Source organism: Ciconia boyciana, chromosome 2, assembly GCF_034638445.1.
Source record: "Ciconia boyciana chromosome 2, ASM3463844v1, whole genome shotgun sequence".
Lineage (NCBI taxonomy): Eukaryota > Metazoa > Chordata > Aves > Ciconiiformes > Ciconiidae > Ciconia > Ciconia boyciana.
Genome location: NC_132935.1, coordinates 102,192,282 through 102,217,984, shown reverse-complemented (window position 1 = coordinate 102,217,984; position 25,703 = coordinate 102,192,282). Strand labels below are relative to the sequence as shown.

General features: G+C 41.2%; 1 long non-coding RNA gene across 7 annotated transcripts in view; it reads right to left on the bottom strand.

Moving 5' to 3' along the window:
* Positions 1-246: 246 nt before the first annotated feature.
* LOC140648038 (uncharacterized) overlaps positions 247-25,703 on the bottom strand; it is a 265,166-nt gene continuing 239,709 nt past the window's right edge. For all 7 annotated transcript variants that reach the window (XR_012041064.1, XR_012041065.1, XR_012041060.1 and 4 more), the window contains one exon: positions 247-6,934. This is a non-coding gene — a long non-coding RNA (uncharacterized lncRNA). The remainder of the gene's footprint in view (positions 6,935-25,703) is intronic.

The window sequence follows — 25,703 nt, the reverse complement described above, 5'->3', positions numbered from 1 at the left end:
TATACACATTCACACACACTACATGTATACAGCATTTCTGAGTGTATAGGCACACACATCCACGGATGCAGGAAAAGCATGAATGTGGGAGCCACAATAACACTGCTCCTGGCTGACGGTAGTACGTTATAGAATTTGTTTCCATGTTAATGGATCGCAGGAAAAAATCTTGTAAGGATTATTTTAATTTGTAAAACATTTATTCCCTACTGTATTGCAATAAAAGGAATGTGCCAACTGCCAGTCTTTTAAGAAATATAATACAATTCCTCGTACTTTTGGTTTGAAATCAGAACCGAAACACATTTGCTGCAGAAGAACTGATCTTTATGGCCCTGGCAGGAGGTGAAGGCTGGGAGTCAACTCACTCCTGGCGGCTGTAATCCCTTCATGGGAATCTAGATGTGTCACTCTATATCCTGTATCCTCTGCTCATTTTCAGAAAAACAGAAAGTTGCAATGACGTCACAAAATGTGCAACAAATCCACAACCAGCCAACACTTTGATGTCAAGAATACACCAAGCAGCACAGCCATCTCACAGCTGCAAATGGAGGCAGGATTCTGGGTCTTTTTCTGGAAAAAAAAATATATATATTGCCTGCATATGCTACCAGTAAATCAGTGCTTGCTTAGCCACCCTAGAGCATGAAACTCAGCATAATAGATCTTTCATAGCTCACAGGAGAGGTCATGGTACAAGAATGTTGAACAATACAACACAATCTTTTGTAGGTAAGCAACTTCAAGGTAGGAGGTGTAAGTTGTTGCAACAATAGAAACCTCAGAGGAGATCATCAGAAAATGATTAACATGTTTTTTTAAAGGAATGTACACAACTGACAATATTTTCAACAGAGACATATATTTCAAACTCCTCTGGCATCCTGTTTTGTATGCTTTATACACACACACAGAGCTCAGGTTTTGGTTTTGTTTCATTAACTCCATATTTCTGCTACTTTTAATTACCCAAAGCATTACGATCAGATTATTCACACATTTATTTATTTGGAATAATTCCCATCAAAGAGACTTCCAGAAAAGTAACCTAATGTTGAATACAATTTAGGGTGCACTGCATTTTTTATATTTAATATGTCACTTGATGGTTTGTTAAACTGTCTGATTTGATGTTTGTTATAAATGTTCACTGCGTTGAAATCCCAAACAAACATCAAGGATACAACTCTTTTCCACAGAGTATACGCTTTATATCGTTCGTTTCTTACCTTTGGACTCCTTCTTTCTTAGCAGGAATATACCAAAATAAGATGACACTCAAATAATTTTTCTAGAAAATAGGTTTCTGCTGAAATTAATACAATATTGCACACTCATTTTGATTTGCTGAAGTCCAAGTTAGCTGATACCCCTGGTGAACTGGATGAAACTACAACTGGCTGCAACCAATGGGGGCAAGAACCTCAACAGACAATTGCACACAAAGGCTGGCTATTGCCTAGCATCCTGTAAGCAAAGTTGGCTTTTCCTCCCATAAGGAACTGACTTCCATGTCAGTACTTTCCTTCTGTTAGCAAAGAGGCTGTCCGCCTGGGTATGAGCCACCGAGGAGGCACTGGGATGGGCCAAACCTGGCCATGCTCCAGCCCTTTTCTCTGATCACTTGAACTGGTTCATCACAGGGAAAGCAACTGGGGAGAAGCTCAGCAGGCAGCACAACGTAGAATAAGTTTGGAAGACCGATGTGAAAACCACAGCCCAGGTAGGAAGCCACAGGCACTGACAGCATCCCGCAGGAAAGCGGATCGAGAGATCGAGCTTTGATCAAGAGAATATTGCTGAGGGAAGTGGGACCAAAACTGGAGTTTTGCTTTCTGGAGTCACCTCTAGGGACAGCCAAGGAGAACACAATTACTGGGCATCAAATAGTGCCTCTCTTCACTTTCACTTCTCTAAAAAACTGTCACTCCATGGGACCATCAGGAAGGAGCAGAGAAGGAAGTGGTGTGTTTCAGTGATTAATCAAGGCCAGGAAAGAGACACAGGAAATTCAAATCTGTAGGAACTGAATGCTTTGCCTTGGCCACAAAACACATTCAAATGCATGTCTCCATTTCCAGTTGCTTCCTCTTCATACCTTCCCGAGAAACTCCAGGGGCCAAGGCAGGGGAGCTCTACATCCAGGGAGGCTGCTGGCTGTCCAGACAGACGTGCAGGCTGCTCACACCCCCTCTAAAAGGTATCTCATTCATCCAAGTATTTCAAATGAAACCATTTCAGACACAAATGAGCTCCCTACTTTTCAGCACCCAGTCACATTTTTTATTTTGCAATTCCAAAGACTTTTGGGTCCCTCTCTCCCATCCCCAACTGCCTCTTACTTTGAAAATTCCCAGTTCTTCGAGTGTGACATCATGATGCATTGCCATGAAAAATTAATTTAAAATTATAAGCACTAAATTGTGACTTCTTTGCATGGTAAAGGATCACACAGAGTGGAATTGCGGTTTAAACAAGGATCTTCTGTAATTAGTGATAATAACAAAGGAAATATTCATAATTACATCAAAGGATTCTTCACTGAGTATTGTTTTTATTTTCTTCCTGAGGGAGCACGGAGTTCTCTGAAAAGATAACACTATTTTAGGCAGATGTAGATAAACAAAAAAGGGCCATCTAGAGAATCCAACTTCAAACCAAAGCCTGAAAAATACTCCAAAATCCAGAAGAGTTTCTCTAATTGATCTGATTACAGGCCAGGCATCAGTTCTCTGTGTGGTATGCACTGCTGATACGTCTGTAGTATGTAAACACCTTTTCAGAGGAACATGACACACAACACTGCAGCCTACGCTGGGCGTCTGTGTCTGCATATAGGAGACATAGTCCGGGGATTAATTTCATCCACCAACATAAACATAGGACTAATTTTGTGAAGTACAGATAGCTAAAAATAGCCAAGAGTAGCGTTATGCAATAAAACCTGGTATATGTTTCCCCTTTCCAGACGAGGGAATCTGACATAGCTTCAAATAGAAAGAGGCGGCAGTCTGACCAGAACACAAAATATATTCATTTCATTCCCTTCCAAAGAGACAGCATTTGAATCTCCCATACGTTAAAGATGCATGCCCACTGTCATATCATTTCAACGGCTTAAATAGTAAATGATGATCAAAAATTCACAACACTCCTGCCCTCCCCTGGAAAAAAAAAATAGGTCAAAAATAAATGGAAACAAACTGTCTTCTGCTCCTTTTCATGCATTTGAGAGAGAGAAAAAAACCGAGGGAGATAAATCTGCATAATACTGAACCAAATCTCTTTAATTCCAGCCAGCTTTTATCATTCAATCACCGAGTCTGATGTGGAAAAATTCATGCTAATTCCCCCTAGCAACAGCCGCAGCCTATCAGGGGGAGCCCTGCACCCGGCAGCTGCCAGCCAGCAAGAATAACTCTAAGTAGGTCAGGCCTGCATTTCTAAAAATGCCACGGTCTAGTAACCCCACTGTCCCGTCTGTCTGCCCTGCCCCATAATAACCTCGATTGCTCAGTGACACAATGACATACTACCCTGTTAGAGCGCAATCAAATCTCACTGCATTATTCTGCTGCGAGCATCGCTGCTGGATGAAGGACCCGTCGAGGGGCAGCATTAATCAGGCAGCCATTCATGTCCACTAGCACTTCACTCTGGAGATGGGGCCCGCATTAATGACCAGCTGTTTGAACTAACACAAACAAAATAATGTCTTCCACCCTGTTGGCTGCGCAGAATACACTATTCTAATCAGGCAGGTTATGCTCATTGACTAAACCTAAGATGTAAATTAAACAGCCCCAGACAATGCCAGCTTTTGTAACCTTCTATTAATTAAAGTAAGTATATTTAAATTATACTACACACAATTCAAAGAGCTATTGGTTTAATATACAGAGTCATCTCCTCCTACAAATTTGTGTTCACGGTCCAAAAAAAAAAACACCAAAAAAAACCCGACCCACCCACTGTTTGCATAATGCAATCTACCTATCCTGGTAAATTAAAAAGCGACATAAACAGAGCTGATCTGCAACCGACTTCTGCTGGGAGCAGGGAACCACGCCAGGCTTCTAGCAATTGGGCGGCGTGAACACCGACAGACATGCACACAGAATATTGTGGATGCCCTGTAAACGTCTTCCAGCCACAATGCGGAGAAAGGCCAGTCAGAGCAGATTAAGCACCCCCTGCAATCTCACTGCTTAAGCGCTGCCGAGTTGCCAGCACAGACCTAAAAATAATTGCAGAGGTCAGAAACCTCCTGGCAGGGTCTGGGCATGTGCCTTTAAGAGCACATAGCCGCACGCATCCCTCTTCCCCACGCAGCCCTGGGGACTTCTGTGTGGCTGCAAGATGCTTCACGAAGCCTTTCCCTCCCCCCCTCACTCCGAACCAGAGAAGCCTTAATATAAACCACACCAGACCCCAGCCAGTCTTCTCTGGGGTGGTATTTCAGTATCAAATCTGTAAGGCCAGAACAGAATTTCGGCATGCTTGCTTTGTGTTTAATTACACCCTTCCTTTTGAACACCTCCGTGCGGCTCGCCGGTCTCTCCCTTCAGAGCATGCCTCCGTGTCACGCAGCTGCCTGTACAGGATGGAGCTGGGAAAGACATTTTCTAGGATAGACGGTTCATCTGCATTTTTTTCTGAAGGATTCACACTTTCACTCGGTGAATGCGTGCCCTCTGACAAACTGATAATTCAGTCTTCACTGCTGCAGAATTCAGCAAGCCTTGTACATGTAATCCATCCACATCTGATTTAGGAACACAGCAGATTCTCATTAATCCATTTTGCTCGCTCTTGTTTGAACCAGGCTTGACAACCAGGTTATGACTGTCTTCCTTTGCTTTGTGGCACACATCACATAGCTATTCTTGGAGAGATACAGTCACTGACGTAACCGTGGACTCCTAATTACAAGCTGCTGACATTTTGCTCGTCTCTGCAGCTTTGAAGCTGTGAGTTAAGAGTCTCTCTTCCTCCTCCTTGCTTGCTTTAAACTGCCCGAGTTAGAAGCACACAACAGTTTCAGAAAGGTATAGGAGTGGCATAAACTCCTTTGCAGAGCCTGCTGTATTGCCAAGGTTATTTTTCTTTAAGCAAACAGAAAACTACAGTTTGGGAGTAATAAGACTCCTTTGCCCCCAGCACAAGAATGTTATCCAACAGCTGGCTAAATATAATCCAACACACAGGGCTGCCTTTGTAGGCTGGGTAACAAATAGTGGAAGGGCCAGACAGGCGTCTTGCAGGGTAGCTCACCATGACTATTGGGAAATCCCCTCATACACATTTTAGGATGACATTATGGTCTATGGATTTGTATAAAAGGAAAAAAAAGGAGGAAAAAAACCCTCTTTCTCGGTAGGCAGCTGCTAGAAGCCATGCCAAGCCCCACTAGCTGAGTGCAGCACTTGTTTCCCCTATTTCTGCATTGTTCAGACACGGCCAAGCCGAGCTGCCTACCGAACTAAATACGCCTGTACTGTGACAAGTCTACCTGCTCTAAAAACACAGGCTCTCCCATGCATGTTCAGCAATAAAAAATATACCCAGGTACATTTCAGAGAAATCTATTGCCAAATGTGAGCATTGGGTTTTTTCAATAGATGAAGAATCCTTTTTAATTAGAGGCTGATTTTGAAATTCTAAAAAAAAAAAAAAAAGATGTAAATATAACACTGGATATAAATGCTCAGTTGAGCATTTAGCCATCTGATGACTGTGGTAGCCAGCTGGTCTAGAAGTCATCTGGGATGCATTTATTTTGATTAGATTGATCACATTTCTATTTACAGTATAGAATTTTTCACCATACTGAATACAGCTGTGTTTATAAAGATTTTAAGATGGAGAAAACGAAACCCCCACAGTTTCTCTCAGCACAGTGCAGAAAATTCAGTGCTTCAAGGTGTTAAGCGGAAAGGATCTGCTTTCACATTTCTTAAAAGAATTCTGCCTACAACTGTTTTTGCAAAGTGCCGCCTCAGTCAGGAAATGGGTGTAGAGCTATAGCTGAAAAGACAAGCTGCAATCAAGTCTGACCCAGCAAAGTGACAAGTGACAAACTTCCTCTGTAAATTGGTCAGAAATGTCTTTCTTTCATGTCTATACATGCTCACACACACACAAAAGCTCATACATACATATATATACACACAGGGTGCGTGGCTGCTGTTTTCCCTGGGGATATCGCTGCAGCCACCTAGCTCATCAGTTCCCTCCCTGACAGCATCAGGAGTGTTCAAGCTACAATTTACAGTCCCTCTGTCCATACATTGCTTTGTTAATCGTGCCATCCTCTCTGCAATGAGAATGCACAGAATCAGACAAACGGCACGTAGCATTTCTTCTTCCTTTGCATTTGCATTCGCTCGCTCTCTCCTTCTCCCATGGCTTTGCCTTAACAGGCAGACACAACCGATACCTTATTTATCCATCTCCAGCACAACGCTGAGGTGAAAGCCGACTGCAGCTCTGTGGCTTCCCCATGTTAATCCTCTGGAGCAGCAGAGGCTGGATTCTTGCTGCTGATGCCCTTGTCGAGCACTGGATTACTTTACATAGTATTTCTTTAAGCTCTCACCCACCCCATCCTAGATTAACACCCCTCCTTTCTCCTCCCCCCCCCAAGAAAACCCCCAAATCATCACACATTGCAACCCTTTGCTTCCAGAACCAACAGAAGAAACGCGGCTCCATCGCTCTTCTTCCTTAGCAATGTGCAGACGAGTGAGTTTCGAGTCAGCCAAGCCAGGGTGAAGCACAGGCAGCGAGACTGCAGCAGCCCCAGCAGCAGCAGAAACAGCAGCAGCCGCCCAGGTAAATGGGGGGAAAAGCAGGCTGTGTCGAGAGCGGTGCAGTGTTGTAGCTGTAAGGAAAGACAGTCTTGCTTCTTCCAAGCGGTGCAGCTTCATGCCTGCAGGAACGGAGAAAAGGGAAGACCCAGAATTAAAAATAAAAGCCAAAACAGTTAAGAAGAAATAATAACTATAATAAATGATTGTAACTTTATTTTTCTGGGCTTTTGGGGTTTTCTGAGGGGGTGTCTCTTCCCCCCCTTTCCCCAAAGTCTCCTGTGTTGCTGGATGCCACTGTCCAAGAGTGCGGAGTCACAAAGGCTCACTCTCCAAAGCGCAGCGAGACCAGCATCACATGAGAAACCACATGACGCACCCAAATCGGATGCTGATGCGGTCCACTATGTCACTCGGGGGGAAAAAAATCTCGACCGAAACATGCCCCTCTCTAGTGGTTAGAAAGAATTTCCCTAAATAAAAAAAAAAAGGCCAAAAAATAAATATCTCCCTATCTATCCGTCTTCAACACCAATGCTTCAGGAGGCAGGAGAATGCTGTTCCACAGACACTAGCTGGATGGCAGCAATATTACTTCCAGGCTACGTTATTCAAAGCTGATTCCACTTAAGTGAATTCCTGAAAAGCATACTCCATGTCTTCATAACGTGAACAGGCTCAGAAAACCAACTCCATTATCGTTCCCTGCAATCTGTATCCAAACCTGTGTTCTGAATAATTTATTTGAGACTAATAAGCCGTTTGCCAAGACCACTCCTTTTCCCACTCAGCCCCACACTCATGAGCAACTACAGCGAGAAACAGAGGGGCATTCACCGTTTTCATAACTGGTAATTTTAGTAAAATCACTGTCCCACAAAATAATCAGGAAGAAATGAGCAGAAGGGTTTTTTCCTCACGTATGGACATGACAGGGCTCTCTCTGGTTTGCAGACAGTGGCAATGTTTTCCTGACATTGCCGACTCAAAAGCTTTCAATCCAAGTCAAGAAGCAAACACTCTTGCCTGCCAATTCCTGCAGAGGTGGTGTGCCACACTGTTTAATGCAGAAACATCTGGACACCCCCGGCAGTCCCTGAACAAGAGCATGCAGCTCCACAATGCTGTTCACTGTCAGGGCACCAAGCAGTTAACATCCTTGGCTGTTTTACCATCTTGCCTATAGGAGCATGGAACCGAGGGACTGGTTCGCTTGAGAAACAAAAGCAAAAAAGCTGAGCTTGATGATCGATGGAATTGCTGCTGCATAAAGTTATCATCCAACAAACAGTTAGCGGTTTGTAGCTTGTTTTACTGCTAACATTTGTTCAAGTGACAGCGCAGGTAGCACAGAGTCCTCCATCCCCTTTTTTGCAAAAGCTGGGCACCACCTCGCAATGCTGTGCTCCCTGGCTCTTTACACTGAAACCGTACACGGTGTCAGGGAAATGTAGGAAGATAGCTGCCGTGAATCTGCACAGCTGTTTTGCACAGGATCCCATTGCAAGCTCCGAAGTTATAATGATGGCGATCAAGCACAGAATTCCCCAGAAGAGAGAGAGATGTCTAGTGCTCACACGGGGAAGCGCAGCCGGAGCAAAACCCGAGTGCTCTTTCGTGCCGATTTCAACCTTCCCAACTGTTCACGCGATAGCAGATTGCAAAAATTTGCACAAGGCAGTTGTAGCTTGTTCTTATTGGTTCCTATCAGAAAGGGGTTTTGCTATGGGCTGCACCTAGGAGTTGCCTAAATTCCATGTAAAATCCAGTTGTAGCATTCACCCTCAGCGTGCAGCTAGTGTTCAGGAGAGCTGCAGGACTGCATGTACAGAAATCACAAGATTACCAGTCAACCAAGGGCATTTTCAGCTGTAGGGTTAACAATTTCAGCATTGGCAAGTCTTTGCTGGAAAACAATATTGGTACACCCAAACTCGGACTGTAGCTAATGCATATAATACGTTTTTTTCAGATGCGGTGTCAGCTAATATGGAGAATAAAGGCTTCAGGTGACTTTTTCTCAGTCCAAAAGATAAACGTTACTGAGGCAGGGACTCAGTGCAGCAAAATAAGTATCTTCAGGGCTTTAGATTACAAGATAAGAGGAGCTGTCCTGGTGACCACTCTCATTGTTCTTAACCTATAACAATTATAGTAGCATGTCACAGAATGGCTTCTCATCCGTTCTCATTCATTTCTAAGACAGAGCTGCAGGAGTTCTTGACTCTGTGAGCTGATGATCTTTCCCACTTGATACCAGTAGCTCATTTATCTGTTCTGACTCAGAATCACAGATATGTTGGTTGGAAGGGTCCTCTGGAGGTCACCTAGTGAACCCCCCAGGTATCATCAACATTACATCAGCTCAGCTGTGACTTCATCCTGAAAACCCTGAGAGATGGAGATTCCATAACCTCTCTGGGTAACCTCTTCCAGTGCTGCACCTCCCTCCCTGGGGAAACAAATGGGCAGGAAATAAATGTTCTTCCTCTATTTCTTACATACACAGCCTTCACTTCCCACTGCTAGTGGGAAATACTGAATTGCATACATTTTCCTAGATCTAACACTAAAACTGAAGAGAAGTGAAGGTGTCAAGCAATGAAGAGACTTTTCTTTTCATACTCATTTAACCAAGTTCAGCTCAAATCACTAGCACCTCCAAATTGCCACCATCTGATGATCATTTTGCTATCTAGATGCTTCCAGTTCAACTATTAACCAAACCACTAAAACCCCAGTAAACACCCTGATTCCAGTGTTCTGCCATGTGTTACCCATGAGAAACGGGAGAAAAAACAAAGACCAGATGCGTGTGAAACCTGAACTACTCTCTGAAGTCAGAATTAGAGCTGAACCTGGAAGATACTAGTTTATTCAGAATAGGAACACAGGACACATTTTTCAAAGACCTGAAAAGGGGGCCCTACAGTATTTATAAATACATCCACAAGCTTGTGAAAAACTTCCTATGCAGGTACACAATGTATGTACCTTTGAGTATACACAGAGATACACAGTCAGGTTAGATGCAAATGGAGGGGGAAGGAGGGGAAGAGACAAGAATTACAAACAGAAAGACCAGTCATCATTTCTTCAGAAATGTAAAAGACTTTGATGCAGAAAAGCTGCTTGTGAGAGGCAGCCCTATGCACACAGAGCTTAAAAAATCTAATTCTTACACTGAGATCCCTTCAGATAACCTCCCCTCTAAATTCTATGATAACAGCATGGGTAACTAACTCTTCCTTCCCTCTCCAAATCTCTAACATAGGTACTTTGCTCTGTTAGATACTGTTAACCCTCAAAGTAATTCACTGGCAGACTGTAAAATTAGCTGTTTAAAATTCCTTTCTCAGTGGAACTCCACAGCACATTTTCCCCCCCTCCGTACAGCGAATGGAGAAGTAGGAAGTTGTCCACACAGAACAGCTGAGGATACAGGTAGGAATTTCTGGTTGACATCATTACTGCCTGAGTTCACATTAAAGCTTTTAGATTGAAAGATGCAGAAAGAACTGGGCTTATTTGGATACTGCCTTGACAGGTCATCAATAGAAATTTTTCCAACACCAATTTGGTGCCAGCATTTGAAGATCTGTTCTCAAACATTTGATCATAAATCCTGCTCCATATTAGTGCAGTTTCATGCTACCTTAGGGATACACTAGCTACCTTGGATTTGATGTAACTGTCCACAGGGGACAGGCTTTGGAGGAAAAGATTCAGCAGCAGAGTAGACTATAGATCAACATGAAGAATTAGAGCAATATACGCAGAGCCCAGGATAAACATAATTCATGACTGCTTAAAGTCTACTAAATTTTGTGGAGTGATTTTCAGGTGCTTTTCAACCAGATTCAGTATACTTCTTCGTATGGCTAATTATCTGCTCTGATACAGTACTCCACTATGACATGGATCCCTGCGAGTCTAAGATTCATTGAACGTCACTGAAAATGAAGCTTTGCATCCCAGCTCCAGGAGAGTTGCACGGTTACGGAGAACAAGACCTAAATTCCTTTCAACACCAGCCTGATGAGTGTTAGGACTCAAAAGAGAAAAGCTACCCAACCGCCTTCGGGGCACCAGCTTTTCCTTTTGGGAAAAATCCCTTTTGGGACTTAACTTCCTGAAGTCAAAGGAAGCCAAACTTCACATTGGTTAAGCATAGCACGGGCACTGCAGAGACTGGACAGAAGTAACAGGACTTAAAACAAACAAGTATCTGGCCAATGGTTTAACATAAATTTAACTTTTTGTTTATTGCAGGCAAGAACTGCCACCCCTGCGTAGTGCTAAAGAGTGACACTCAGGAAGCAGGACCTGAAAAATGGCAGAAACTTGGAGAAATCCTAGAGCTCTAATTGAAGCACAACGCCACCAATACACTTGTGCATATCAGTAAAATGCGAAGTTGCTAATTTTGACAGAAACATACAATTGCTAAATTCTGCCAGGAATGGTCCATTTGAATGGTTGGTGATTCTCTGCAAGTGTCAAGCTTTGGGGTTTGTTTTTCAATGACCTTTCCTTTTGTAATCTGCAGATAGAGAAATCGTTATCATTAGGCTTGAGGTTGCAACCCAAAAGCCAGGAAAAACTTGATGTTTCAGTGAACTTGAAACCTCAAAGCGAACCTCAAGCGTGCAAACCTTATGGACTCAAACCAAAACAAACATATGTCAGTGAACAAAAACCACAGAGCTGCACGTGGGTCTAAGTACTGAGCCATGCTGGCTAGTGGCCAAGGCATGAAGTGCCCTACGCTTCGCACAAATACCAGTAGATGTTTAGTGACCACAGGGTATGTCTAGACACACACTGCCATGGCTTAGAGACACTCAGGTCAACTTTATCGGAGAGTTCAAGTCCCAGAAGCAGTTTCTCTACAGTGTACAGAGCTCTTCAGTACGGTAAAATATCCCGTAGGGAGTTTTGTGTGACCACAGCTAACCTCCTTTGGTACTTGATGGGCTTCTTCAAAGCCATCTCCTAATACTGCTATGCTGTATGGCACCTGGAATGAAGATCTAACTACTGTCTCATACAAAAGATATGCTTTGTCCATCCACTTAAAAAATAGCCACGATTCCACCTTTTGGTAATTTTCAGTAGAATATGCCAGAGTCTGTCTAGACCGTCTTAGGGATGCATGTAAAAAAAAAAAAAAAAGGCGGGGAAAATGCTGTTTCTGCATTTTCAGCACAGAGACCTTCATCACAAGAAACTGGTGAAGCACAGTTCTGCACTTTTCTCTTGCAGTCATCTTGAACCAGATCAATTTATTTTAATTCACTGATTATTCAGTGCTACTCTTTGAAAAATTTCCCACATTAATTCTACGTTCTACGGATGCGTCATGGACAGTTTATTGCAATTAGCCTCCCAAAGTTTTGGCTATTCCAGATGATAGCACTGACCACGGACATTTGTATTTGCCAGCTCTTTAATCATAATATTTGAGATTGTCTCCAGTGTGAGTACAAATGCTATGTTTAAAATTTGAGTTATGTTTTCTCAATATTCATGAGAAATTCAATATTCTCATGAATATTGAATTCAAATTCAATTCAATATTCATTTCTCAATATTCATATCTCAATATCCATGTTTGATCATTGTATGCTAGAAAATGCCTGTGCACTTTAAAGGACTGAATCTACATATCTTAAGCCCTGTGCTGTTGGATCCCTGCAAACGGTTTGTATGAGGAAGAAGACTTCAGCAGCAGTCCTGGAGGGGAGCAGAAATGTGGGAATTCAGCAGAGCAGAATGTGATACATCGATGTAGATGCAACCAAACGATAATCAACACTGAAAAAATATGTAATTTTCTCTGCATTTTTGGAAGCTTCCTGAGGTTAATATTGCCATTATTATTCTGACTTATGAAAAAACGTTTCCTCCAGTTAAGTTAGCCTTGGGGCCAAACTCTTCTCACGGTTCAAAAGCAACTGACATGATGTATATGCCAGTGTAAAAGGGGTCAGGCCATAAGTTAATGTAGAGTACTGTAATTATTGTAATGATGTAAAAAGAAAATAAAATTTGTACAGAGGATTTGGAAGCATGCGTTAAAACACGTATCACTTAAACACACAACCTGCAGGAGAATGGGAATGCTTCATTAGCCCACTCTTCATTTTACTTCCACTCTTCTTATCATTCCCTTCTAATTTCCTGAAAGTGTGAAGTAACACTCTTTTGACATAGTTGTGGAATATTTAATTGCTACAAAACACATTACCTAACTTACATCACCAAAAACATGACCACTGAACTGGCCCACAAATCTTCCATTATATTTGCATTCATTTTGCATCAGGACTTTGATTTTGACTCCAAAACTCAAATGTTGCTTTGCTTAGTAAACCTGCACTTCAGGAAGAGAATCTAGTCTGAACACACAAATGCCTCACATAAATACTCTAATTTCCTTACAAAGTCTTACAGGTGTTAGTATTGGGTTGATGAACACAGCACACTAGGAAAGGTGATCCAAATGCCAGAAACCAAGGAAGCTGTGCGATCTATCGGTTCTTCATACAAACCAATCTACAAATCCTAATGTGTTTTGCTAGCCTGTGAGAAAGCTGTGTGGTGAAGAGGTTACGTGGAGATCAGAGCTGCACATGCAATAGCTAGAAGTCCATGAAGGGTCCTGAACTGCTCAGTCAATTAATATCATACCTATATAAAAATTAAATAACCAATGGGGTGGTTTTTTAAGACTACAAATTATATACTATGCAGGGAAAAACTCACAGAAATGCATTACAACCAACTCCTTAGTGAAACTGCTAACAAAGCAGTTAATATTTGGTCTTGAGCAAAGGACTGGTTTCCTTTTGTTGGCTGCCCAGTCTTAGACGGGTATTTTACATGAAACACGTTACAAGTTCAAAGTGGAAGAACTATGTTTTTTCACCTGTGAGTGGTTTCAACTTAGACTTCAGCATTACTGTCAGGAAGTCAGTTTTTCCATGCTTGTTACTGTAAACAAAGATTGTATGGCACGTCTCCAAAAGTGATAGAAGGTCAAGGACCAAACTGCAAGAGTGACAGACTGCTTCCAGAAACCAAAGGCACAACACTGAAGTGAGAATAACCACACATTTAAACCCTGCTTGATGTTCTCATCACTCAGTTGTTTGGGCAGCACAACGAACACACGCAAATACAACCTCGCATACTTTTTAAAAATACATATATCTATATGGATATATATACATATATATGTATACTTATATATAGTTTTACATACTTTTATATTTATATATATATATATATGAATGAAGTGTACATATCTGGCTGAATTGGTGAGTGAATAGGTAGGAAGAAGACCCAGTAGCATCACTTATTATTAACGTTGCTTCCCACACACTTTTTAACAGTTGCTTTTATCTCTGTCAAACCTCAATCCCACCTCTGCTTAGTTTTATTTTACCTCTCTTTGTAAACTTACAGTAAAATAACATTAGACATTTCTAAGACGAGTCCTTCTCCCCAGACAACAACATACCTATTGATATTTTCTTTGTAAAGCATTAGCACTTCCAAGAGCTGTAGCCAGAATTCATAATTTTATAAGCATGTATCTTGTTCATCATGGTGTTACGTTTTGCTGCTCCTCAGATATGAACCCAAATTTGTCAATGTTGTAACTTCCCCCCCTCCTTCCTCCTCCCCATATATACCTCTTTTGGAAAGCTGAGTATTATTTTAGTGAACAGAATTTCCTCCCTACTGCCCTTGTGTGAGGCTTGTAACATTACCTAACTATACAACACAAGTTCCATATGTGCAGTTTCCCCTCCAGGCCCCCAAGCTGAGGTTCTGCAGATGAGTATTTACAACCACAACTGAAGCCAGCAGAAGTTGTGTCATGGTAGTACCATATAGCGCATCCCAAACTGAATACCCTGAACTGGTGGAGACTCTGCACTACCGCATCTATACTTCAGCTTTGTGTCTGTAAAACAGGGATAATATCAGCCCTTCATCTCATGGGGATGTGATAAAGATTAATCAGATTGTGGATCAGTAAGATAATGCACACATTAGCTGATGACAAAACACATCTCTGGAGCAGAGATCTCAGAACACAGTAAACAGAAAGACTAAAAACAAAGGGGTGGGTGTAGATCCATTTTCTATATCCATCCTGCTCAAGGAACGAAATGGGAACTTCTAGTAAAAGAAAGTATATGTGATCAGGCATGCAGAGAATGAATGGTAATGTACATGTTACTGTTACTGTACTAACCAAGCAGTATTTATGACAAAACTACAGCCTCTGGGAAAAAGAAAAAGATTAAAAGCAAAGTCACAGCAGAGCTTAGGAAGGAAGGTTAGAAGACTGAGTGTTATCAGGAATGAAAACAAAGTCAGAAGAACAAACTGAAGAAGAAAAACAACATCTCAAACTTATTCCAAAGCCCTAACATTAGATCTATTTAAGCTCAGGTACTAAGCACTTGCTTACATTCTACCATCTTCAGTATGACAGAAGTACATAAGTCACTGGTCTTTGCTGGTAAAGACCGTTTTCTGAATCAGGACTACAGCATCCAGAGTACAGATGTTACACTGGCTAAGCAACACAAAAGCCTCAGATGCATGTTATTAATTTGTGAACTGCAGGTATGTTTAATTGTAAACAAATTGTGAGAAACTTTGAGGAGCTCTAAAAATAATTATGGCCAACAGGATGAATGTTTCCTGGTCTTACATCCAACATCAAGAAGTAATTTGCAAATGTCTTCTGCGCTCAATTGCCATTTAAAAGTTGATTCAATTCCTCTAACTCTGACATCTATAACTAGATGCAGCTTTGGAATATTTGTTTTCACTCATCATTAGCATCCCGTCCTGTGTTTTTAAGCATTTCAAAACATCTCAAAACAAAACCTTCCGAATTACTATAGTGAAATATGATACATGAAAACATAACCCACCACTCTGTAAACCGGGCTAGAAAAACTTGCTATTCATCAGATTTGGACCCAACAAACAGGCTGTGCTCCACTGATACTGTTAAGTACTTACAACGTTAAATATTATAAGACATTGTTAAAAGACATTTTGACCAAGCTACCCTTTACTGTAAGTTTAACAATAAATGAAGCTGATACCCACCCATGCTATCAGTCCACATACCTTTTTTATTGTAATGAAGGCCAACCGTCCAGATTTAGCACAGAGGAATTCCTTCTGTAAACACAAACTCTCTTTGCCTCTGTGTATGACAAAATAACCTTCACCTGTAAGCTTACAGTCGCAATAATGAAGCCTGTGACCACTGCTAATGAACCTTCTCTTGATAAGCCTGAACAAGCCTTGTAGAATATAGTATCTGTATAAACAATGGTGCAGGTGAGAAAGCTTTCAACAGCCACAGGCTCCTTGTGACAGCCTCGTCGCACCGAGGAGTGGTGACTTCTGCTCTGCAGTGGTCACCCCCAACAACATACATCCCAAAACCTAATCCTACTCATAACTTTGATTGAAAGCAAACATAACAAGTAAATTCCTGTAAGAATGAAATGAGAACAATATTAAGCACAAGTAGTGTGTCCTTTGTTTTATACATTATTAGTGTCAATAATTACCTAATTGCCACAAGTCCTAAATTACTTCTTTCTACCCCCAAACTATAGAGGATGATCTCCCGGAAAGCAGGCTTGGGTTTTTTTCCTAAACTATGCCTTCTTAATCCAACTATCTTCACCACATTACCTAAATAAAAAAGGCACCTTATTTATGAATGTACTTTTCCATACTCAAGTTACCTACTGCCTTTGCTGCCCTGAAACCAACAAAAATCTTCTTCAGATTTAAATGGATTTGAATTTCACATATGGTATCAAAACATCTGGACACGTGTAATGCAAGAGCCTTTTTGCCTATACTGAAACCAACTGCCAAGCTGCTGTTGCACTGTGTCCAAACTTGATTTCTTTTAAGAGAAAAATATCACCACGTTTCCCAATTTTTGAGAAAGGAAGGGGCATTTGCCTGCAACATGAAAATATTTTCCAAACATGAAATTCTTGTCAGAGGTACCAGCCTGGCAGAAGAAAGATTCGTCTCAAAATGAGTAACAATAATACATTATTTTCTTTCCTAGAATTACTTTTTTAAATGCACTTTAAAAAAAACCAACAAACAACCAACCAAAAACAAACAAACAAACAAAATGAAAAAACAAATCACAAATTTTTTAAACAAATGGGGAGAATGAGAGACACACTTGCATTCACTGTGCCTGCAACAGGCCATCCTGCAGATGAACTCTCAGCTGGACCATAGCATCCTAACGCCAATTCCTTTTGTTAGGATAACCAATTTAAAATGAGTACTTCAGTTACAGAGAGTCTGGGCATAAGCTGCAACAACTAACTGTCAAACATATGCATATATACATATGCATGCAGGTAACACGGATGTTTACTAGTGCTGCTTCAGTGTCCTTTAATTGACCAGAGACACCTTTTCAGTCCCAAAGAGCTTTACCTTCCTGTCCCAGCTTCCCATGCTAGAAAACTGAAAGCAAAGGTTATCCTCATAAAACAAGTAGCAATACCACGTACCCCCTTCTCCAGCACATGCTGGAGCTTCTCCAGCCAACAGAAAGGAGTGACTTGCATCCACAGAAACATTTGCTATTGCTCTCTTAATATCACATGCCAATAATCAAATTAACTGCAAAAACATGATGACTAGTTTTTTCATGCAGTATTCCTTCAAACCTAACAAGATTCCTGATTAAATAGCAATTTTTATTTCCCTGGATTAGAGTTGCATATTGAAAGGAAAACCAGCCCCAAAACAGAGTAGTGCCATCTGCATCATCCTTACTAAAATGCAGTACAGCAATACCTTACCTCAAGGTCAGTGGGGCTGGTAAGTACAGCCCAGATAATAAAAAAACATAGATAACAGGGGCTCTGGGAAGCACAGTACTGTGACTTGGATAAACACAGATAGCTGAATATGTTTCCTATTGGCCCACATACTGAACATTTTAGCGAAGAGTTAATTAGCCACTGCTCTTTTAAGACGGACAGCCTGGTGCAAAAATGCTGGAGGCAGAAGTTAGAGGCTTTCATTTCCCACCCTGCAGAAGACTGTATAATTCTCACCGAAACACTTCTAGCATGCATTTCAAGAGAAACAAAGTTACAAATCCTAATGAAAATTTTCTTTTATAAAAGCCATCTAACATAGAAAACTAAACCATCTTAACATCTCTCTGAAAAAAAGAAAACAAGAAATAATCTAATGCATTTTTATAAATCATTTTCTTCTAATCTGTACTTGCAGACAATTTTATTCACTGATTACCAAGTTGTTACATGGGAGAATTAAAGTTGGTGGAGTGCCTTAAATGTGCATTCACCCATATTTCACATGTTTTGTTTCCTTTTAGATAAAGCTTTTCTTCTGAATTTGCTGAGTTTTTAATCACACTTGAGGAATAGTCATTGTTTTAATGTTTCAGCTTTTAAATTATTGATTAAGCCCACACAATACACTCCAGATTAACTGCAGTATAATGCTGTCCACTGTTAAGAATGTAGGAAAGGGCATCTGTAAAACTTGAGCATAACTCAAGGAATACAAGTTTGCACAGCTCCAAAAGAAAGAGGCAACCAGAGCAAGATACAAGAAGTGATTATGTTAAAGACGACTGTTCCAGGAAGACCTAAAGGAAAAGCATTCTCTGCTTGGAAAATAGAGCCAGACGGACACTACACAGAGATAAAAATACCACGTTAATATGCGCGAGACTGTGAAACCCTTCCATGACAGGACACCTTTACAGTTTGCATGTCTATGCCACACACTATTTCTCAGAAATGGGTATATCTTAATGAATAAACAAACAAATGTGAAAGTGTGTAAGTATACTTCTTCCACTAACACATGATCCTTTTTTGTTTTCTATTTTGAGGTTTGGCCAAAGTTCAAAGATACAGAAACATCCCAGCCTGTTTGGTGCACAGGGGGCCTGGTGGAAGTAGAGCCCACTTTCCTGCCCACTCTGCTTTTTTCACTTACCTAAACAGGGGCTGAATGTGATCCACTGTCTACAGTATCTGCAGAAAATACATACATCTACAAGCTACATAGATCCTAAATTGGCATCTGACATCAACTCATACCCATTTCTACATGTGAAATTTATATTATTTGGTAAGCATACCAAATAATTCTCTACATTCATTTCTGGTTTTACAGTACATCTGTTTAAAGAGCTTTTTCAATATCAAAAATCAATTGAAACTGTGCATGGAAAAGGAAAGAAAAAAAAAATGTTTGAATTAATCCTACCTAAGAAAAGATTTTAGAAAGGGATACAAGGATTCCTGCTGAATGAGCGACAGTACAGCATTCGGCTGTAATTTGAATCTATATTATATTTAATAAAACCACAGTGTGTTCTCTTGTCCTATTAAAACTGCATTCTACCTTACCAGGTCTGAATAATTTGTATAAAATTGATTGCTGCAGTTCTTAGTAAGAGCTCTAATTGCATTCCTGGTATAACTTAAAATGATAACCTTATCTTAATTAGTAGCATGCTACAGAAATGTTTCTGAAAGCCACAGAGGATTAACCTGCATTTTTAAACAGAAGCCTTGGGGCTGGTGGTTTTTTTTTTCTTTTTTCATTTCATCTCCAACACATGAGCTAGTGCTAATTTATCATAAACAAAAAAGGGAAATAATCAAATTGAGAGAGAATAAACAACCCTGCTGCCACCTCCTCTGGTCAGCGCAAGTTTCCATGGGTAGGCTGATCTCCTCTGTGCACAGGCACGCGTGCTACTTGAGGGGCTCCTCCGCTTGGAGAGCAAAGGATGTGCTTATATGGAGCGTATGTCTTTGATAACCTCCCAGCACACAGCACATTCATCGACTCTCAGAGGGTCGCCAGTGCTGCACATGAGCTCGGTGCAGGACAGGAGCGGGATGAAGAGGCAGGGGCTGGGACAAAGGGAACTCTGCCCTTCGAGGGCCTGGGCGAAAGCTTTACATGGATGCACAGCCCAACTCCAGCACACATGGCAGAAGAAAAAAGTCTGATCAATTAAAGATTAAATAAAAAACCCCACAAAACAAAACAAAAAAACCCAAAATCAACAACAACCCACTTGAACACACCACCACCCCAAAACAAACATTCACACAGGCAATGTGCTCCAGGCACCCCATCAACAGGGTCTCTGGTGACAGAACCAGAAGTAACTCCAAATCTCCAAGTACAGCTGCCTGCCAAGCTCATCAGCCAGCCAGATGCTGTCCAGCTGATGTGACTTCTGGAAGCATACACTTCACAACATAACAAAGGAATACCGCTGCTTTGTCAGAGTCAGAAAAATACTAGTAAAAATTGGTAGCAAGTGAGTAGAAGCCCTTTATGCAAACCCTGCTTTGCCTTGGGTTTGGGGGAATTTTTTCATTTGTTGCCTTTCTTGCTGCATTTAAGCATACCCATATTGCTGTTCTGTGAAAAAGTGGCACAGCTTTCTAGCTTAATAAACAAACACTAATCAGGTTTATTTAGAAAGTAATTGGTCTAGCAATAGCTGTATAAGACGTCTGCTCACAGAAAGCAGTACTGAAACTGGCAGTCTGCAATGGGATCCAAATGCTTCAAACTTTTGTGATATATTTTACCATTGTTTGTGATAGAGTTCTGCACAGAATTAATTTTATGAGTCCTATCTTACTCCATCAAAAACAACAAAAACAAACACCACCACCCCCAACATCCCCCGTAGTAATTTCCTTGGACTTCATTGCTGTCAATGACGCACCACAGTACAACTATAGTGAGCTACCAAGCAGTAAAGGCCAGGATTAGGGTGCCAAGAAATTACTTTTTGTAACTGTATCTTTTCCAAATTCTCTTCTGTTCCTAACTTTTTAGAGCTAAGGAAACCTCCTGCTTTTTAGCCAGGATCACCAATTATATTACAGGCCCTGTGGGCACAGACGGCTCTGAAAGCACCTGTGTGCACCTGCCTATATGCACACAGCGTTACAGGATTCTCCATGCTGTGCTGGAGCTCCACAGTGCCAGTTATGAATATAGAAGCAATAAGGTGGTGTTTCAGAATTGCTATAGCAATTCTACTTAAAAATAGACACGTGTTAACTTGATATACATCCAAATGTACGCGGGTATCCCTGCACACATCCCTGTGTAGTCCCCTGAAATTTCACTTTCACATACATGTGAAATGATTAAACTCTCCCAGAAATGGTGAGACCTTTCTCGGAGCTGTCGCATTTTCCTCATGGTAGCAATGTACTTTTGTAAGGTGAACACGCATTCATTGACCATTCATTACATACTTTAAAGAGAATACCCACAAAGCAAGAATCTGCATTGCTTTTTGTTCAGTATAGCTGACAGACACCTACGGAAGATTTTTTACATCTTACTAAGTAGGTAGCCTTTTGATAGGATGCTTTGATTTGCATCTCAGCATTTTCTTTAACTTTTACTAATGGTATGGAGCGGAAAGAGAGAGATTGAATGAAAATCATCAGTTATCCAAGACTGCCTGCCTAATGTTTCTGCTTATGGCAATGCACAAGCAGAACAATCAGCCTTGCCTCTGGTGTGATCCCAGCCAGTCTGTTAGCTAGTCCTTATAAATCCATCCATCACCTCTATGAAAGTCACTGCCTTCCTTTTACTAAAGATAATGTATGTTATTGGGATTATACCACTGCATGTGGAGTCATTAAAGAAAGATAGACCACAATTTATGACTGAGTCTGCGGACAGCAGGGCATTATTTTAACCATAAAATCACAATCTGCAAGGAGAGTGGCCAAACCAGAGGAGCCATTAAAGACTTATAATTAGCATCAATCAATGTGACACTACTGTTGACATCTTTATTACTTTAAATACACTAATCAAATACTTCTGCATTCACATAGAAAGACTGATAGGCAGACAGACACAGAGAACATCCCTACAGAGAGCAATTTTAAATTATCTATTCAAAAGGTAACAAAAAAATAAGCACACCAGCATAATCACATGGAAATGCAGTGCATTGACTGAAACTGTTTTCAGCCAGGATACTGGACTTCAGGTGGTCAAGCTTGCATATGAGATACACCAAATCTACCCTGAAAAAATACACACCTGCATGCCTCAGCCATGCAGTTGACTACTGACTCTCCTAAACTGAGAGAACAAACATCCCACCAACAAACCTTGCTTTAGGGTATTTTGCACTAGAAAAATAAATGGCTCAGTAACTCTTCACAGCACCACTCCATTTTCCATCTCTATTTTTCCCTACACAGCAAGTTAGATGGAAGAATATAATGGTATTATTTGCATACTCACCATTGCGAATGTCAGTATTATCTAATTGCATCCACATGCAATTTCATACTGCACAGACACTAAAATACACTGTTACTATTGCTGCTCATACAAACATTTCGGTACTGATGAACAAGAAGCTGTTTCGCTTCTCTACACCACCTCTCAGGGCTCTTGTTCCTTATTGAAAACATTTTTGAGGAGCAGTTCCTTTCTCCATAGGACATGTGCTTTGACATTCATGAAAGGGGAATATTCTTGAATGAGCACCGGGAATCAAATAAACGCATGCCAGTTCTTTTCAGAAAACATGTTTTGGAAGGAATCAAATGGTGGTACTCCCAGCATTAGATAAGGTTTTAAGAATCCCTGCTTATTTTCATTTTCTATCGTGGATAATAATACTTAAAAACAAACAAACAACAACAAAAAACCCCCCATAACAACTGCATATTTATTTAGATGCTATTTAGTTGTAATTAATAGCTTATTGGAATATAGAAGTTGACTTTGAAAGGACACACACGGTTTCCTGTCCCCTTTAACTGGAAATAAGCATTGCTTTTGCTTATTTAAAAAAAAAAAAAAAAAAAAAAAGGCTACCCTATATATAACATGAAAGGCTTTATGCTGTGCTTATCCCGGTGAGTGCCTTCTTTCAGAGAGGACAGTGGCAGCCTGCCGACTATCTCACCCATGCAATGAGCATGAGGATTAGCACACCTGTGCAAGCGCACTGGAAAATGGCAACACTCCTTCAATAGCAAGCTGAGCAGCCCAGAGGGCTGAGCTGCACAGCATCCCCGAGCCACCCAGCCTCCCCAGCAGCCAAAGACTGAGAAAGCATCTTCAGTCAGTGATTTCACTCATCCTTCTCCGCTCCATAGCAGGGAACTGTACTCTCCCATACAACGTGAAAGCCTTACAGAGCACTAAGTAATGAGAAAAATGCAGTAATTTGTCTATTGAAAATCCAATTAGTTTAAGCCAATATTTATCAGCTCACTCTCCTTAAAACATTTTACTTCAATTTTAAGTGAGTTACACTAATTTGGATTGGACTGTCCTTCTCTAATGAAACTGCCAAGCCTTTCAGATGCTTTAATTCATTTCCAAACACAGTGGAGCCCCATAAAACAAGCAGAAAGAGACTGCTAAATGTACGTGGGGTTCCAGTGCATTAAAACAAACTAATGTATCAAGTGGCAAAATGTAATGAAATCTTTTACGGGGGGAGGAATTCAGTCAGACTGAGGCCTGAGAGGACACATTGCAAACCAGGCAGCCAGCCATCTGTCTACCAGGATCTCCTCCGCACCCTGCTGGAAAAGCAGCTTCTGCATCAGAGGTCTGCCCAGCTCCCCACTGTCCACTTGAGACATTCCCGGCCGTCATCGTTTACTGACTCAGTGGGAACACAAGTACCCTAATCCAAGCAGAGGGTTGTGAAAGATCCTACAATTTTTTTTTTATTTTTTTTTTTTTTTCCCCAGGCTGACCTTATCATTTGTGAAGAACAGCACAAACGAGCAGATAGCCACAGAAAGTTTACTAGCTCTGAGTCAGCGACAGGCCCGGTCGTATCAAAGCCCGGGTGGTGTGTCCGTAAGAAAGCAGCTGGCAGTAAACAGGAGTCGCGCGCAGGGGAAATGACAGCCGTCAGGGTGCAGCCGCTTCCTGCTCCCAGCTTTCGGCCTCTGCCAAAACAAAAACAATACTTAAATCTGAGCAAACATCCTCAGTGACAAAGGGGAAGGGTACGACTCATAACAGTATTGTTCACAAACATCCAGCTCACTCAGCATCCCAGTCTGAAAGAGGCTGACGTTGTATTTTCCACAGACAGATAAATTTACATAATAAATAATACAAGCATGGGGTCTTGCACACTCACCAGTATACACCATGCTGTGCACCAGTGCCTATACAGGTTCTCCAAACTAATTTTTGTGTGCATTACGCTTGTTTTGGACAATCATCTATGCACTAAAACTTTGCAAATGCTTTTGCCTACATTTGAGAGAGGGGCCCCAATAGCCAGGCGAGAGGCACTGGGACTGAGAGAAAAGGGAACTTGAGAAGGGATGGGTGGATGGTATGGTGGAATGGAAAATACCAAAAGGGAAGGTGAACACGCAGAGAGCAGGTGAAGATGGGAGAAAGAGGAGATAGCCAGAGCAGTCCTAGAGAACAGAATGAGGCATATCAGGGATGCTATAATACCTTCATGAATTTCTCATTCATTTTCTACTCATGTTTACATTTATGTACCTTGAGCGTACATCAGTAGTTTTGCGGATTTGTCATTGTCACACAGCAACTTTGTCACTGTCACACAGCGTACCTGCTGCCTTCCCTCTAGGCTTTTGTGTGATCCTACACGGTCTGCCCAGGGACACTCTTTCCCTGGCAAAGGTACAGTTTCCAGCAAAACCTGGATGAAATTCTGCATCTTGTCCACTCTTCCTCTTTGCCTGAGGACACTGTATGGACTTTATCCATGAATCCTAGATTTTTTAATCTCCTCACGGGAGGCTTTAGGATGCTTGTAAGTAAAAGGTGCTGCAGAAGTGCAAGGCATTTGTGCAATATGCTTTCTAGTCAAACCTGTCTGAGTGCTGACCTGACAAATGGGGAAAACATATGGAAAAAAACTATTTCTTGCGTGACAACCTCTTTCTTCCTCTCTCTCAGCTCCCTTCCACCCTCCATGCCCCTCCACATTGCGATGCACATCACTACTGCCAGAGCAGTGCAAAAATGTATGCAGCTACAGCACCAGCATTTTACAACTGTCTGAGCCAAAGGTATTAATCATCAACTGGGATTTGAAAATCATAACCAGGAGACAGCAGTCGCGACAGCTCTGCAACATAATGACAAAATATGCAGAGCAACGTGGAAGAGAAGAACGCACTCTCTGTCTTTTAGTATCTGTGCAATTGAGAGGCATGTTAATAAGCATGTTCATTTCAATGGCTTTTATTGTAACAATAATTTTCTTGCTCCGCTGGATTTTTCTATTATATTCCTTAGAGTAATAATATTAATCAAGGCACTGCTACATGGCACTGTCAAAAAAAAAGCACATCCTGAGTGAGCCTACCTATAATGGAACCACTAGTGAATAATTCAAGATTCAACATGGGCCATGAGATCACATATACCCACACATGCATGTGCACACACACACTTATTTTCACATACGTGATCAAATAGCACAGACATGGTGGCGGAGAGTAACTACTTCTTTTACTTAAAGGTTTATATCAACATTTAATGGAATCAGTTGAATAATAGGACTCTCCGTAAGATAAGCTTCCTTTGAATAATACATGGGCTAGAAATATTATATTTAACTCAAAATGTATGTGCTGGGTTTTTAGTCACTTTGTGTGACTGCCACAAAGGTAAATTTTCAGCAGGGCTTCTTTTGAGCCTGTGTGTGTGCACAGAGCACATGCGTGAGCTTTCACTTCAAATGCACATACAAGATCTTGCAGACATGGTATTACAATTTCAGTCCCT